This window comes from Neolamprologus multifasciatus, chromosome 1, assembly GCF_963576455.1.
Source record: "Neolamprologus multifasciatus chromosome 1, fNeoMul1.2, whole genome shotgun sequence".
NCBI classification, from domain to species: Eukaryota; Metazoa; Chordata; class Actinopteri; order Cichliformes; family Cichlidae; genus Neolamprologus; species Neolamprologus multifasciatus.
Genome location: NC_140439.1, coordinates 34062152 through 34078043, shown reverse-complemented (window position 1 = coordinate 34078043; position 15892 = coordinate 34062152). Strand labels below are relative to the sequence as shown.

At 39.0% G+C, this 15892-nt stretch overlaps 2 protein-coding genes across 4 annotated transcripts in view; one reads left to right on the top strand and one right to left on the bottom strand.

Annotated features, from left to right (window-relative positions):
- The window catches only part of LOC146526141 (ATP-binding cassette sub-family C member 12-like), a 154130-nt gene that overhangs the window by 117046 nt on the left and 21192 nt on the right, over positions 1-15892 (top strand). The window lies entirely within an intron of this gene.
- abcc12 (ATP-binding cassette, sub-family C (CFTR/MRP), member 12) overlaps positions 1-15892 on the bottom strand; it is a 40378-nt gene that overhangs the window by 23786 nt on the left and 700 nt on the right. Inside the window, exon 1 of one of the 3 annotated variants that reach the window (XM_085155613.1) lies at positions 12644-12712. The exons of 1 other annotated variant lie outside the window; for it this stretch is intronic. The gene's annotated coding sequence lies outside the window, so the exon portion shown is untranslated. Of the gene's footprint in view, positions 1-6757; positions 7178-12643; positions 12713-15892 lie in introns of those variants that run through there. One more of the 3 variants, XM_085155604.1, reaches the window with a different exon arrangement.

The following is a 15892-nucleotide window of genomic DNA, read 5'->3' as shown; positions in this document are numbered from 1 at the left end:
AATCACCTCTCTGAGGTCATATAAGCTGGGGATGAGCTGTGAGCAGTGTGGGGTGTTCTTGGTGTGTAGTTATCCTGCCTGAAGTGTGGAGTTGTGGAAACAGTATAGCTGCTTTACGTGAGTAGTGTGGGCTTGTGGGCCTCGGCAGCAGTAAGGCTAGCTGCTGCTAGTGATAGGGTGAGCTTGTGGGCTCCTGGAAGTGCCTCCTCGTGGTGTGGAGTTTTTGTTTGGTTGTTGTGCTCTTTGTTGTTGCAACCTTTTTTCCTTTTTCTGAGTGTTATCGGTAAAACGGTGTTGCCGGCTCTTTATGTTAAGATTATCTATAATAAAGACCATTTTATTTACTAAAAACACCTGTCTGTTTTCCTTTCATTCTGTTCTGGACTCATTTGTTACTGGTCCCCTCACTCACATGCCTAGACCCCTTCGGGGGGATGTAACAATGTGGGGGCTTGTCTGGGATATGAATGGAACACCAATTGCGTTTTAGTGAGTTGTTTGCCGGTGGCTTGTTTAGTTGTATTTTATCTGCTGCGCTCTCTCCAGTTAGCAAAGAGGAGTGTCTAGCTGAGCGTAAGCTCCTCTTTCAGGTACTCATTTTTTATTTTTTTTTACTTTTTATTTTCGGAGTAATCCCGGGTGGGGATTAGTTCCCTGTCGGGGGTAGGCTTGTCAGTGCTTTGTGCACTTGATGCTTAGCCTTTAAAGTTGCTTTGAGCCTGGTACACTCCAGAAGCTAAGCAGGCTAAGATTTTAGTAGGCAGGTCTGGGGAGAGGGTGGTATTTTTATTTATTGGTTAACCCTGTGGCCACACATATTTCCCACCTGTTTTTCATTTGTGTATTGGAGGTGGTGCTTCTTTGTTGTTACTATTAGCCTCAGGTGGTTTTAGTTTTAATGGCTACCTTTGATATTACTGTTTCTAGCAAACCCTTCGCTTGTCCAACTGGACACCTATAGGAAGAGGGATTTGCATGAGGTGGCATCATTTTATGGCATTTCTGTCTCCACAGCTCTGCGTAAGGCTGAGCTGAATGCTGCTCTTGTGTCTGGCTTGGTGGAGAAAGGGATGGAGGCCCTGCCAGTGTCTGCCAGTCTACCTGAGCATGGTGTAACGTCTCAGCCTGTTCTGCAGGTGCCAGCTCAAGGTGTAGCTCCATCAGTGTCTACGCCTGTTGTTCAGGGGCTGCCTGAGGACAAGCCAATGACACTGCCTCACTTTGAACCACTCTCCATAGGGTCATCCGTAGGTTCAAAGCACGATGCTAGGCTACGTGTCCGCCTGGCTCGTCTTCAGTTGGAACGGGAGGATCGTGAGGGAGTTCCAGCTAAAGGAGGAGTTGGAGCTTAAGCGTTTAGACGCAGAGCTTGCCAGAGTCAAGGAGGTTGAATTGAAAAAGGTGGAGGCAGAGACAGCTGTTAAGTTGCGACAGTTGGAACTCCAGCAGGCTTCCCTTTCTCCGACTGACTCCATTCGGTAGGCAGACACACCATTTGATGTGGGGAAAACATTTGTCTGGTTCCAGTGTTTCGCGACACTGAGGTTGACAGTTATTTTGAGTTCTTTGAGCATATAGCCACAGCCTTGCACTGGCCACGGGATTCGTGGGCTATTTTGCTACGATGTAAACTGGTAGGTAAGGCTCAGGAAGTTTGTTCCTCATTGTCAGCTCAGGACAGTCTGAATTATGACAAGCTGAAAAGTGCCATCCTGCTAGCTTATGAGCTAGTCCCAGAAGCTTATAGGCAGTGTTTCCGGGGATTAAAAAGGGGACAGGGTCAATCCTACCGAGATTTTGCAAGGAAGAAAAGTGTGCTTTTTGATCGGTGGTGTGTGTCCAGCAAAGCTACTGACCTGGCGCCGATACGTGAATTAATGCTGATAGAGGACTTTAAGAACTGCATCTCCGAGCGCATCGCAGTATACCTCAGTGAACATAAGGTGTCCTCATTACAGCAGGCTGCAACACTGGCTGATGAGTTTGCCCTCATCCATAAAACTAGTGTTATTAAGCACGAGCGACGCGATGCCTCAGTGAAGGTTAGCAATGTGCCAGCTGTGCAGTACCCAAGGAGCGAGTTACCTGTGTCCCGTCCCAAGGAAAAACCAAAGTGTTTGTTTCAAGTCTGGCCATTTAGTAGCAAATTGTAAGACCTACAAACAGAAACAGACAGTCTCAAGGGCTAGGAGTGTACCAGCTAGCAAAGCTGATACAGGTGTGGTTTCAAGAGCCAAAACAAAGCTCTGTTTCTTCTGCCACAAACCTGGCCACCTGGTTGCTCACTGTTTGAAAGCAAACTCAACAAACAAAATCAATATGCTTTCAAAAGAGTGAACTGTGGTTCACAAACAGACAAAGTTGCCAGTCCTAGGCAATAATTGGAGCATAATTGCTCAGTGGTGTCATTTGGTCATTGTCAGAGATCAACTAATTGTAATCTGCCACCTGTTGATCGTCTTTCGGGTCCAGATGACCTGCAGTGTGACACACTGTGTACGACGCAAACATTCAAACCTGCACCTCTGGCTAACCAGCATGCCTTTCGCCATGACCTAGCGAAGAAGCGTCAGAAGTGTTGCTGTAAGCCTTACAGCAACACTTCTCTGACGCTTCTTCGCTAGGTGGAGCAACTGCCTCGATCGACAGTAGCTCCCCCTGGTGTTAAAACTAAGAAGTGCAATACACTCAAGCAAAAGTTGAAGTGCGGGCCATATTCGATTCTATTTATAAAATTACTTGCGGGCCAATTAAAAATGGATCGGAGTTTGGACACCCCTGCTGTAAGGCCTTCTAGCTGCCTGACGGGCTCCCTCCCCTCCTCCTTCTTTAGTGCCCCTCCCCTTGTCTCTCTCTGCCCCTGCCTTCTCCTTTAGGGCACACCTGCTGCTCATCTGCCCTCGTTTACCACCAATTACCCTCAGAGGTGATATAAGCTGGAGAAGAGCAGTGTGGATGTGGGAGAGGCTTCTGGTGGATTTCCTCTGTGCTGGTCAGTGTGTGAGTCTGGTCTAGGTGTGGAAAAGGCCTGCTGTGTGTGACCAGCCCCACTGTGCGTGGCTCTTTGTGAGTAGTCCTTAACTGAGCGGTGGTTTCCCTTAAGTAACGGCGGCCTCCATTATTTTGTTTGGCCTGCCTGGTTATTGTTAATAGCAGCGTTGCTGTCTTTTTCTGTTGAAGCCTGATAGTGACCACTTCAAAGAAAACAACTATCTCTTTGGGTTGACCTGTCTGATTTATCATTAAAGCAGTGGTGCTGTCTCTTTTTGTTGTTACTATTTATATGATTATTGAGTTAATTGATTATAATAAAAAATTATTTTGTGTTAAATACCTCTCCCTGGCGTTCTTTTCATTTCAACCCAGATCCAACTGTTACTGTCCCCCACCCTCTTCGCCTAGCTTTTGTGCCTATCCAGTCTTCCATTCGAGATAGTAAAATATTGTGAAAGACTGTGTCAAAGGCAGCTGTTAAGTCTAGGTGAACCAAGATCACATGATCCTGAATCTGTAGCCAAGAGAATGTCATTAACAACCCTATGCAACGCAGATTCTGTGATATGCAGAGATTTAAAAGCAATCTCAAAGACATTATTTTTTTAATTTAAGAAGTTTTCAACTGACAAGCAATTTTCTCCAGAATTTTACAGAAAAGAGTAAGCTCGCAAATAGGCCTAAAATTTGATAAAATAGTGGGCTATTTTTCTTAAGCAGAGGTTGAGCTGTAGGTTTTAGGAAAAGTACCAGATAAAAAAAAAAAAAGGTATTAATAATAGCAAGAACAGATAGACCAAGAGTAGAAATGACCTCTCTAAATAATCAAGGTGGAGCAACATCAATAGGGAAACCTGAGGGCTTCAGATGACAAACAGAGAGAAAGTTACAGGCTCAAACTGGTAGAAAGCAACAGAGCAAAGAACAAGGGCTGAATGGTAAAGAGTAGGTGGTGTTATCTTAACCCTGGCATTATTCACCTTTTCCACAAAGAAATTCAAAAATCTCTCACATGGCACAGGGGAGCTAACAATGTGTAAACAGTAGAAGCAGACAGCTAAAGACAAGTTCATCAATTATTAACATCTATTTTAATGGATGACACATTTCAAGGTGAAATTTAATTTAAATACGCCGTTACGTATTTAAAATACAAAATATGAGTAACTGTATTCCGTTACAGTTACCGTTTAAAAAGGTGGTATTTGGAATACAGTTACTTTGTTGAAATAAATGGATTACACGGTGGTACTGCCCTGTTTCATATTGTGGCGGGTCAGGACTGTTTGGGTTTTGTTTGACAGCTACGTTCTGTTGTTACGGTTGCCATGGTTACAGGGTGACGCTCTCTCTCTGCGTGTTTCCTGGGTGAGAGAGCGCCTTTTGTTGTTGTTGTGCTAAGCTAATAGGCAGAATGCTACAAGTATAGCTCTAAAGAATGTAGCATCATGGGCAGTGTAGTCCGTGCTGCAGGGAGAATGGACTGCCATACACGTTATGTGTCTGTGAGCGAGGGAGGGAGAAAAAGGAAAAGTACGAGCTGTCACCGAGCAAAAACAGGAGCTGGAAGCATGTAAATGTAATAATAACCACTGCAGCCAAGAAGAGTACCTGACGAGCCCAGTTGTAAGTAAGCTATTAAGACTCGGCTGTACACCGTGTTCGTGTTTTCCTCCAAAAACAACAAGTTCCATTGGAGCAGCCTTTCAACGCCTCTCTCTGTCTCTGGCAAGCAAAGTTGACCCAGACAACAAAGTAAAACTAGTTTTTGGCTATGAGCCCGACACAGAACCCACTGTATTATCCAGAGGTCCCTTTACTATGGTTCGGAGCCGTGGACCTTCAGTAACAGTAATAAATCACAGCAATAGTACATTTATGTAGTTGTAAACAGCATGATAATATATTAAGTAATCCAAAGTATTCAGAATACGTTACTCTCATTGAGTAATGTAACGGAATACATTACAGAATACATTTTGGGGCATGTATTCTGTAATGGAATACATTTTAAAAGTAACCTTCCCAACACCGGCAACCAACTGTTCAGGTAGCAAAAAAAAAAAAAAAAATTGCAACCTTCCCTGTGGTCAACAACAGACACACATTATGCCCCATATCGTGGACTGAATCAGAGATAGTAAGGGGCGGGACCTCTCTGATTGGCCGTGGTCCAGTTGAAAGTGCAGGTGGAAGTGGGAGGTGAGTAGCTTGAATAAAGCGATATCAATTCATTAAATCCTGAATCGACTTTTAAATATAACTGTGTTTTGCCAGATTCTCAGATTAAAGCTCACAAAACTATTTCAACAACAACCAAACAGCAAATAAGAGCAGGTACACGGATTCCACACAAAGACGTAAACACAGAACGGACCCGACGCATCATAATCAGCTTTGTCTTTCTCGGCTTTCTCACCCGACGGCCCGTAGACGGACACGCTGTCGGAGCTTATTCTAATGCGTCCGGTCCGCGCTGTGATTACGTCTTTTTGCGCTGATTCTGAGCTGGAGGTTTTGTCTCTCTCCAACCAAAATTCACCGAGCCAGCAGCAAAAGAAGCAGCAAACTGCGCTTCACATTTGATCAATGTCGTCATGAATTTTGCTGTTTTGCCTCCACGACTATTAAAATCACACTTCATGCACAGCTAGCGCTCTCTCTATCTCTCTCTGTACTTCAAGAACAGTTTCCCATCTCCAATCTCTGTTTTCTGTATTATTCATTCGCTTAATTATTAATTAATTATTAATTATTACCCACCAGTCTACCGTTGTTTACAGCGCTGTCGGCTGCTGTCTTTTTCTTTTCTTTTTCTTTTTTTCACTTAAACGACCTCGGACAAGAAAGCTTATTTTTTCTGTTCTTCAATATTGAAGAAATGTAAACTTTATATGCAGAACATTGTAGAATATTTTTAAGGTTATCTGCTATAAAAAGCCAGACCAGGAAAATCTCCTTCATGTTTTTCTGTGTTTTATTGTCAGTTACTTTCACACAAAGGCATCTGCTGTGATGTTCACAATTCTGATGAAGTCAGTACTGATAAATGATCAGAATTATAATATTTCTGACTGTCTGAGGCTAAGTTGAATCGAATCGGGACTTTGAAAACCGGAATCGAATGGATTATAGAAATCAGTGATGATACCCAGCCCTAGTGAGCAGCCTATGCATGACAGAAGTGGACGTAGCTGTAATAGGAAAAGAACTATTGCTAACTTTTCTGTTAAGTTAAGGCCTGATCCTTCTGAAATTCATAGCCAGTGCTCTGACACGGTGTCATCAATCTTTGAATGCTGAAAAAGCACAGTGTATCCAGAAAAACACATTATATTATACAAATTATTATACAATTTGTGTGCGCCTAACTTTTGTACCGGTACGCCCATGGCAAAAAGTTAGTCTAGAGCCCTGCCATTTAGATACGTTTAAGCTTAAAATCTTATCAATTTAAACACTGCACATGCAGATTACAGCGCTGCTTTTGAAACATCTAACTAATAACATATAAAAAAAAAAAACCCACTAACTATTCCTAACTAAATTATTAATAAATAAACATTAAGAATATTTATTTTGGTAATGATGTCTTAAAAATGAAGTTAACTATAAAACACAATCAATGAAAACTGACAATCATAAAATACAAACACAAACTAAAAAGATCAAAACTGAGCTAAACTAATTTACAGTAAACACAGTGAAACCTTTCCTGTCTGAATGAATGAATTAAATTAATCTAAAAAAATCAGAACAATACCTCTGTGTGGAGAACAAGGGAGACACACTGCTGCTAGTCAACACTGACAGTCAGTGAAGCAGCATTTTACTCTGCCTTGCATAAGTAACTTTTATGGAGATCAAAGGTAAGCCTGTTTAGAGGTGATTGCCATTCTTTGTTCTAACTGTACAGCTTAGTAACAATGACAGATCATTTAAAATCAGTGGTAACACTTAATAATAATGACACGCTATTGGGCATTAGTAAAGTATTAGTAAGTGCTTAATTCATTTATAAAGCATTATTCCTCCTTACATCAATTGATGTATGATGTGCTGTTCTGAGTTTTTATTGAATTTGACTGAATGAGGAGGAGGAGGAGACCATCCAATACTCCTTTTATTTCAGCCGTGTTCACCAGACACCGTTCTTTCTAATTCAGGAGCACTCTGGAATTGAACCTGACTGGATGCTGACTCATCTCACTAAAAGCTCACTAACACAAACCAGAGCAACACTGAACGTCAGGAATGAACTAAAGAACTTTCAAACATCCCAGTAATCCTCACTAATGTTTTATCATGACCTTATTCATATTTTATTTTAAATGAAAAACCTTAAACGTTACACTACCCAGTTACCCAACTGCTCATTCTCTCTTAAACTCCTCTTACAGACTCAGACTCTCATCCTACCGATGTTTTAGTATTCTGCAAACCTCAAGTGGACTATGTTTGCATCACTCATTTTAATTATCTATATGTGTGTGTGTGCGCGCGTGCGTGCGTGTGTGTGCACATTTAAATACTTTGTTAATCACTTTCTTAAACTTTTTAAATGATACCATGAACATGTTATACATGTGACTGTGAATGGAGAATAAATATTTATATCTGGTGATTGAACTGCTTCTTATGTAGTGCTCTTCTATTCTACCCGAGCACTCAAAGCGCTTTATAAAACTTGCCTCATTCACACCCATTCTTACGAGCATGCTTTCTTAAGTAGATGACTTACTCTACCTTCTGAGCCACAGCTACAGACTAAGGATGACCAATGCTTTATAAATGATGAATTCAGAATCTTCTCATGATTTTGCTCCATTGACTGATCACAAATTGATCACAATTCACTTAGTTGGCAATAAACAAAGTCAAAGTAAACTACGTGGTTTTTGGAAGCTAAATAATAATTTATTGAATGATGATACATTTTGTAGTATAGTGGAAAAAACGGCAGAACAGATATTCGGGGATACCAATATGAATCACACACTAAAATGGGAATTTTTCAAATTCAAGGTAAGGGAAGCAGCAATAAGGCGAGGCAAAGAAATTAAAAAAAGAAATGACACTAAAGAAATCAGTATTATGAATGAATTAAACATATTAATGAAGAAAGATGCTCTATCAGATGATGAAGAAATTAAATTGAAAAGACTAAAGGAAGAAATAGATAATGCATATATTAACATGGCTAAAGGGGCTTTTATAAGGTCCAAAGCAAAATGGCTAGAACTAGGTGAAAGAAATTCTAGTTACTTTTTTGCTCTTGAGAAACGAAACCAAAGAAGAAACAATATATCTACTCTTAAGATTGATAATAACATAACCACTAATTATTTAGATATCTCAAAACATGTTGGTTCATTCTACAAAGATATATACAAATCAAATTGTAATATCAGTGATTGTGATAGATTTATTGAGTCAGCTAAAAATTTTGCACCAACTATCTCAGAAAACTTCAAAACTAATTGTGAACGTCCCATAACAAAATCAGAAATTTCAGAGGCAATTCAAACAATGAAAAAGGGCAAATCTCCAGGTAATGATGGTTTGTCAGTGGAATTTTATTTACAGTTCTGGGATATCATTGTTGATCCTTTATTAGAATTGTTTAAGGAATGCCTTGATGGAAAAGAAATGTCCACAAGCATGAAACAGGGTATTATAACTTTAATTCCTAAACCTGATAAAGATCTTCTTGTTATAGAAAATTGGAGACCTATCACGCTTTTGAACATAGATTATAAGATTATCTCATTGGTCTATGCCAAAAGATTAAAGAAAAATCTTGATGAGATCATAGCTGAAACGCAAACCGGATTTATGACCAACCGCCATATCAGTTCAAACATAAGGCTTATTTTTGACCTATTAGACTACTCTGACAATATAGATGATGATTCCCTTATTGTGTTTCTTGATTTTTATAAAGCTTTCGATACGGTAGAACATTATTTCTTATTTAAAGCACTCAAAACCTTTGGTTTTGGTCCAAACTTTGTGTCAACTATCGAAATGTTTTATAAAAATATTGACAGTTGTGTTATACTATATCCAAATACTACTAAAAGATTTCCAGTCATGAGATCTGTTTGCCAGGGTTGCCCAATTTCACCCTTTTTATTTCTGATTGTGGCTGAACTGCTTTCATTACACATTATAAATAGCCCAGTCATTAAAGGTTTATCTATTTTTGGTAAAGAAATCAGAGTGACTCAACTAGCAGATGACACCGTTTTATTCGGAGCCAGCAGCAAAAGAAGCAGCAAACTGCGCTTCACATTTGATCAATGTCGTCATGAATTTTGCTGTTTTGCCTCCACGACTATTAAAATCACACTTCATGCACAGCTAGCTCTCACTCTATCTCTCTCTGTACTTCAAGAACAGTTTCCCATCTCCAATCTCTGTTTTCTGTATTATTCATTCGCTTAATTATTAATTAATTATTAATTATTACCCACCAGTCTACCGTTGTTTACAGCGCTGTCGGCTGCTGTCTTTTTCTTTTCTTTTTCTTTTTTTCACTTAAATGACCTCGGACAAGAAAGCTTATTTTTTCTGTTGTTCAATACTGAAGAAATTTAAACTTTATATGCAGAACATTGTAGAATATTTTTAAGGTTATCTGCTATAAAAAGCCAGACCAGGAAAATCTCCATGTTTTTCTGTGTTTTATTGTCAGTTACTTTCACACAAAGGCATCTGCTGTGATGTTCACAATTCTGATGAAGTCAGTACTGATAAATGATCAGAATTATAATATTTCTGACTGTCTGAGGCTAAGTTGAATCGAATCGGGACTTTGAAAACCGGAATCGAATGGATTATAGAAATCAGTGATGATACCCAGCCCTAGTGAGCAGCCTAGGCACGACAGAAGTGGACGTAGCTGTAATAGGAAAAGAACTATTGCTAACTTTTCTGTTAAGTTAAGGCCTGATCCTTCTGAAATTCATAGCCAGTGCTCTGACACGGTGTCATCAATCTTTGAATGCTGAAAAAGCACAGTGTATCCAGAAAAACACATTATATTATATAAATTATTATAAAATTTGTGTGCGCCTAACTTTTGTGCCGGTACGCCCATGGCAAAACGTTAGTCTAGAGCCCTGCCATTTAGATACGTTTAAGCTTAAAATCTTATCAATTTAAACACTGCACATGCAGATTACAGCGCTGCTCTTGAAACATCTAACTAATAACATATAAAAAAAAAAAACCCCACTAACTATTCCTAACTAAATTATTAATAAATAAACATTAAGAATATTTATTTTGGTAATGATGTCTTAAAAATGAAGTTACTATAAAACACAATCAATGAAAACTGACAATCATAAAATACAAACACAAACTAAAAAGATCAAAACTGAGCTAAACTAATTTACAGTAAACACAGTGAAACCTTTCCTGTCTGAATGAATGAATTAAATTAATCTAAAAAAATCAGAACAATACCTCTGTGTGGAGAACAAGGGAGACACACTGCTGCTAGTCAACACTGACAGTCAGTGAAGCAGCATTTTACTCTGCCTTGCATAAGTAACTTTTATGGAGATCAAAGGTAAGCCTGTTTAGAGGTGATTGCCATTCTTTGTTCTAACTGTACAGCTTAGTTACAATGACAGATCATTTAAAATCAGTGGTAACACTTAATAATAATGACACGCTATTGGGCATTAGTAAAGTATTAGTAAGTGCTTAATTCATTTATAAAGCATTATTCCTCCTTACATCAATTGATGTATGATGTGCTGTTCTGAGTTTTTATTGAATTTGACTGAATGAGGAGGAGGAGGAGACCATCCAATACTCCTTTTATTTCAGCCGTGTTCACCAGACACCGTTCTTTCTAATTCAGGAGCACTCTGGAATTGAACCTGACTGGATGCTGACTCATCTCACTAAAAGCTCACTAACACAAACCAGAGCAACACTGAACCTCAGGAATGAACTAAAGAACTTTCAAACATCCCAGTAATCCTCACTAATGTTTTATCATGACCTTATTCATATTTTATTTTAAATGAAAAACCTTAAACGTTACACTACCCAGTTACCCAACTGCTCATTCTCTCTTAAACTCCTCTTACAGACTCAGACTCTCATCCTACCGATGTTTTAGTATTCTGCAAACCTCAAGTGGACTATGTTTGCATCACTCATTTTAATTATCTATATGTGTGTGTGTGTGTGCATTTAAATACTTTGTTAATCACTTTCTTAAACTTTTTAAATGATACCATGAACATGTTATACATGTGACTGTGAATGGAGAATAAATATTTATATCTGGTGATTGAACTGCTTCTTATGTAGTGCTCTTCTATTCTACCCGAGCACTCAAAGCGCTTTATAAAACTTGCCTCATTCACCCATTCACACCCATTCTTACGAGCACGCTTTCTTAAGTAGATGACTTACTCTACCTTCTGAGCCACAGCTACTGACTAAGGATGACCAATGCTTTATAAATGATGAATTAAGCACTTCCTAATATCCAGTGTTGGGGAGTAACGGAATACATGTACCGCCGTTACGTATTTAAAATACAAAATATGAGTAACTGTATTCCGTTACAGTTACCGTTTAAAAAGGTGGTATTTAGAATACAGTTACTTTGTTGAAATAAATGGATTACACGGCGGTACTTCCCTGTTTCATATTGTGGCGGGTCAGGACTGTTTGGGTTTTGTTTGACAGCTACGTTCTGTTGTTCCAGGTGGCAGCGTTACGGTTGCCATGGTTACAGGGTGACGCTCTCTCTGCGTGTTTCCTGGGTGAGAGAGCGCCTGTTGTTGTTGTGCTAAGCTAATAGGCAGAATGAATGTAGCATCATAGGCAGTGTTGTCCGTGCTGCAGGGAGAATGGACTGCCATACCCGTTATGTGTCTGTGAGCGAGGGAGGGAGAAAAAGGAAAAGTACGAGCTGTCATCGAGCAAAAACGGGAGCTGGAAGCATGTAAATATAATAATAACCACTGCAGCCAAGAAGAGAGCCTGACGAGCCCAGTTGTAAGTAAGCTATTAAGACTCGACTGTACACCGTGTTCGTGTTTTCCTCTGAAACAATAAGTTCCGTTGGAGCAGCCTTTCAACGCCTCTCTCTGTCTCTGCTAGCAAAGTTGACCCAGACAACAAAGCTAGTTTTCGGCCGACACAGAACCCACCGTATTAGTCAGAGGTCCCTTTACTACGGTTCGGAGCCGCGGACCTTCAGTAACAGTAATAAATCACAGCAATAGTACATTCATGTAGTTGTAAACAGCATGATAATATATTAAGTAATCCAAAGTATTCAGAATACGTTACTCTCATTGAGTAACGTAACGGAATACGTTACAGAATACATTTTGGGGCATGTATTCTGTATTCTGTACTGGAATACATTTTAAAAGTAACCTTCCCAACACTGCTAATATCTTATTAATGCATAATAGTGTGTCATTATAAAGTAACTACCTGATAAAGACCAATATGTGTGTCATTATCCTTAAACCAAAGTTACACTGAAGAATTAAACAAATAAAATCTAGATTTTAGGTCGTTCTGTCTTCTAACTTAATATATTGGGGAAAGCATGCAACTATTCTGATAAATCTCACAAAACAAACGGCCATGTGAACATACAAACCACGCTCAGTGGTAACTTTTTATGTCAAGGTATCCCTCTTTCTGATGACTCTGTGTGGACTGGTGATGTCTAAAAGAAAAGAAGAAAATATCCTTTTCTAATAATATCACTACTAACATTTATCTGCAGGTAGATAGGACAGTATGTTCTGTGCCTTCTCAAACAGCCACCAGTTGCTTCATATTACATTCCTGACTGTGCCATATGGTGGGATTAAAGGGGAATTGCATCAGTTTTACATGTCAAAATTAATGTATTTGCATGGGAGGAGCCTCATACAGCTGGAGGAACTGTGTCATGTTTGAAGGATATTAGTGTTTAGTTAGTCTACAAATTGTAAAATCAAGGTATTCAGTTGAGTGGGCATTAGATTCAAGATACCTCTTCTTCCAATAAAGTTGACTTATTTGAGGTTTAGATTTTATTTGCCATTTGCAATATAAGTCATCTCAACATGTTTTTACATATGAAGGAAAAATCATAAGATATTAGATAGGGAACCAATGACACCCTGTGAGCAAGCACTTCCTAATGCCACATTTAACTGAGTGGCTCATTACAGTTTCCATTTGGATTTGTCAAGCAAATTAACATTTGATATTAATAGATAGATGAGAACACAGTCGATGTTAAGAGGCTAAATATTTATACTGTGCTTTCCGACTCCACATTAAAGTAAAGAGACCCTTTCATGCCATGATACGGAAAAGGTGAAGACATTAATTATTCAGTACAACCTTCATAAATCTCACTGGTAACTGCTGTGTTGGTGGCTGTCATGATAGCATAATATCATTCATGAAAATAGTTTGAAGAAAATAGTTCTTAAATTGTTTAGCACTGACTTTATTGTTTGTTATTTACGGAAGAGGATTAGGGCCACTGGAAAAAAAAAATCTGAGATTAAAGTCAAAATTCTGACTTTTTTTCTCAGAATTCAGGGAAAGAAGAAAAATAAGACGTTCCCACTTTTTTCCCCCCAGTGGCCCTAATCCTCTTCCGTACACTCCTCTCCAACTCCGGCCAGCTCAAATTGATAACCTAGGTTAAAAAGGGGAGGGACGGACAGACCGAGGAGGGCTGAGAGATTTCATTCGATAAGCCCAATGTCCTTCAAGAAAATCAACCAATGGTACGTCGCGGTCGCAAAAGAAAATTATAATATACTTTTTGGGGTAAATTATAATATAATAATAGCCATTTGAAATGTCGTTCACTAGCTTTTGTATAAATTGAGAATGCGAATAAACTGACTATTCCCGAATTCCACTTTCACCTTTATTTTGAAATTGGGCCTTAAGTTCTCTTACCGTAATATTTAGGACACACACAACTCAAAACATGCACTGACTGTGCTTCTAAAACTGGAGGCTGGTTTGAGGAAATCCTCGTCTGACCCACCTGTGATGCCCAGTCCTGGGGCATAAGGGTCACAGGACAGACCGACCTCTCTGATAAGGTCTCAGGCAAACCAGATGTCAAAATATTTGCGCAGTGAAATTTGGCTACCTGTGGTAAGTAAGGAAAATATTAACCCGACAGCTTGAACATGTTCTTCCCGTGATACCTATCTACATCCATGTAGTGTCAAGCAGTTTTCCTCTTCTCATTCTTTCTAATCACCTCCTGGGCTCTATAGGCGACCAGGCGTATCCTGGTCGTTGTGTCCTTGGGCAAGACACTTTACCCTACTGCCTACTGGTGTTGGCCAGAGGCCATTTTACGCGATATGGCAGCCTCGCTTCTGTCAGTCTGCCCCAGGGCAGCTGTGGCTACAACCGTAGCTTGCCTCCACCAGTGTGTGAATGTGAGAGTGAATGAATAGTGGCATTGTAAAGCGCTATATAAATCCAATCCGTTATTATTATTATTTAAGTAACTCAATCCTTTCTTTCTGGCCTTTCAGACTGTTTTGGTCTAGAAGGTAGAACTTAACAAAAAAGCATTTTTCTACTTAAAAAAGTAAGTTGTCTACATGTAAACGTTTCAGTGAGTTGACTAATCAATGTTAAAAGCAACACAGAAATTAATAAACACCTCCTTAACTTTAATGTTTGAGTATATTGAACAAAATACTTTTGTCATCAATCAACAACAGAAAATATTAAGTTTGTGTAACATGTAAAAGTGAGTTTGAACATCCTTGGTGTTTGAACTGCCCATAACTGGACCATAACGAAAAAATAATTACAACTGCCATAAAAAAAGAAGAAACGGAAAAAAACAGAGGTTGGCACCACTACCTGGTAAGTTTCTTGTTTTATAGTCTTTTATAAATATGTACTAGTTACAGGAATTTACTGCTTAAGTTTAGTCTGACAATGGCAGCTACATGATGTGAATTGACACTCTGTGTTATGCTAGTTGTTACTCTATAAAAGTATAAAAGCATTTGTATTTTTTCCTGTTGTTAATGAAATCTGTCAATTAAATCTGTCACTCTGGTGGTTACTTTGGTTAGCCATAGGTGTGTATGAGACCATGCATACAGCAGAGGGTAACCCCGTAGCATATGTTCGTATCATCACAGGCGTAGCAGTTGTCTGCATTCTTATCACTTTGTGGGAGTAGAGGTGTGTTTCCCCTAGACTGTGTTCGGTGAGTTAACTAAGCATTGAATTTCAAAATAGATTAATTACAAGTTATATTTGTACACTTTAAATTTGATAGTTTTAATCATAGTTTAGCATAGTAAAGTTGCTAAAGTTAAAGTTGTTAGCTAGCTTTCTTTTAGCTAGCAAACGTTCCTCGTAAATACAGAGTACATTGTCAATTTTTCCACTTATACTTAAAATTTGTCACTTGTCAGGGTGCATTTGGTTAGCAGATAGACCTTGCAGACAGCAGAGCATGTTCAATTTGAACCTGTATATGTTCAAATTAACCAGTCAGCAGCTGCCTGCATTTTTATCATGGTGTCAGAGTAAATTTGTGTTTTGACGGTCTTGGGTGAGATAACTAATTACTGACAGAGTGAAATGTGGTGAATTTATGCCAGAGTATTTATGTGAGTAAAAGTATTTCTATCAAATGTATTGATATTTTAAGCTCAAATATGAAATATGCCTGAGGTTAAAGTTAGTTGACCTAGCAAGAAAAAACAAAATTGTGTGTGTGCACACAAGACTTGCTTTCGTTACCTTCTGTAATTGTAAGCATAATGTGAAGTGTGGGATTGTGGCATGTCAACAGTGGTCTTCAAATAATTAAAAAGAAAATTCTCTCACACATTTGGATATGACACAATTT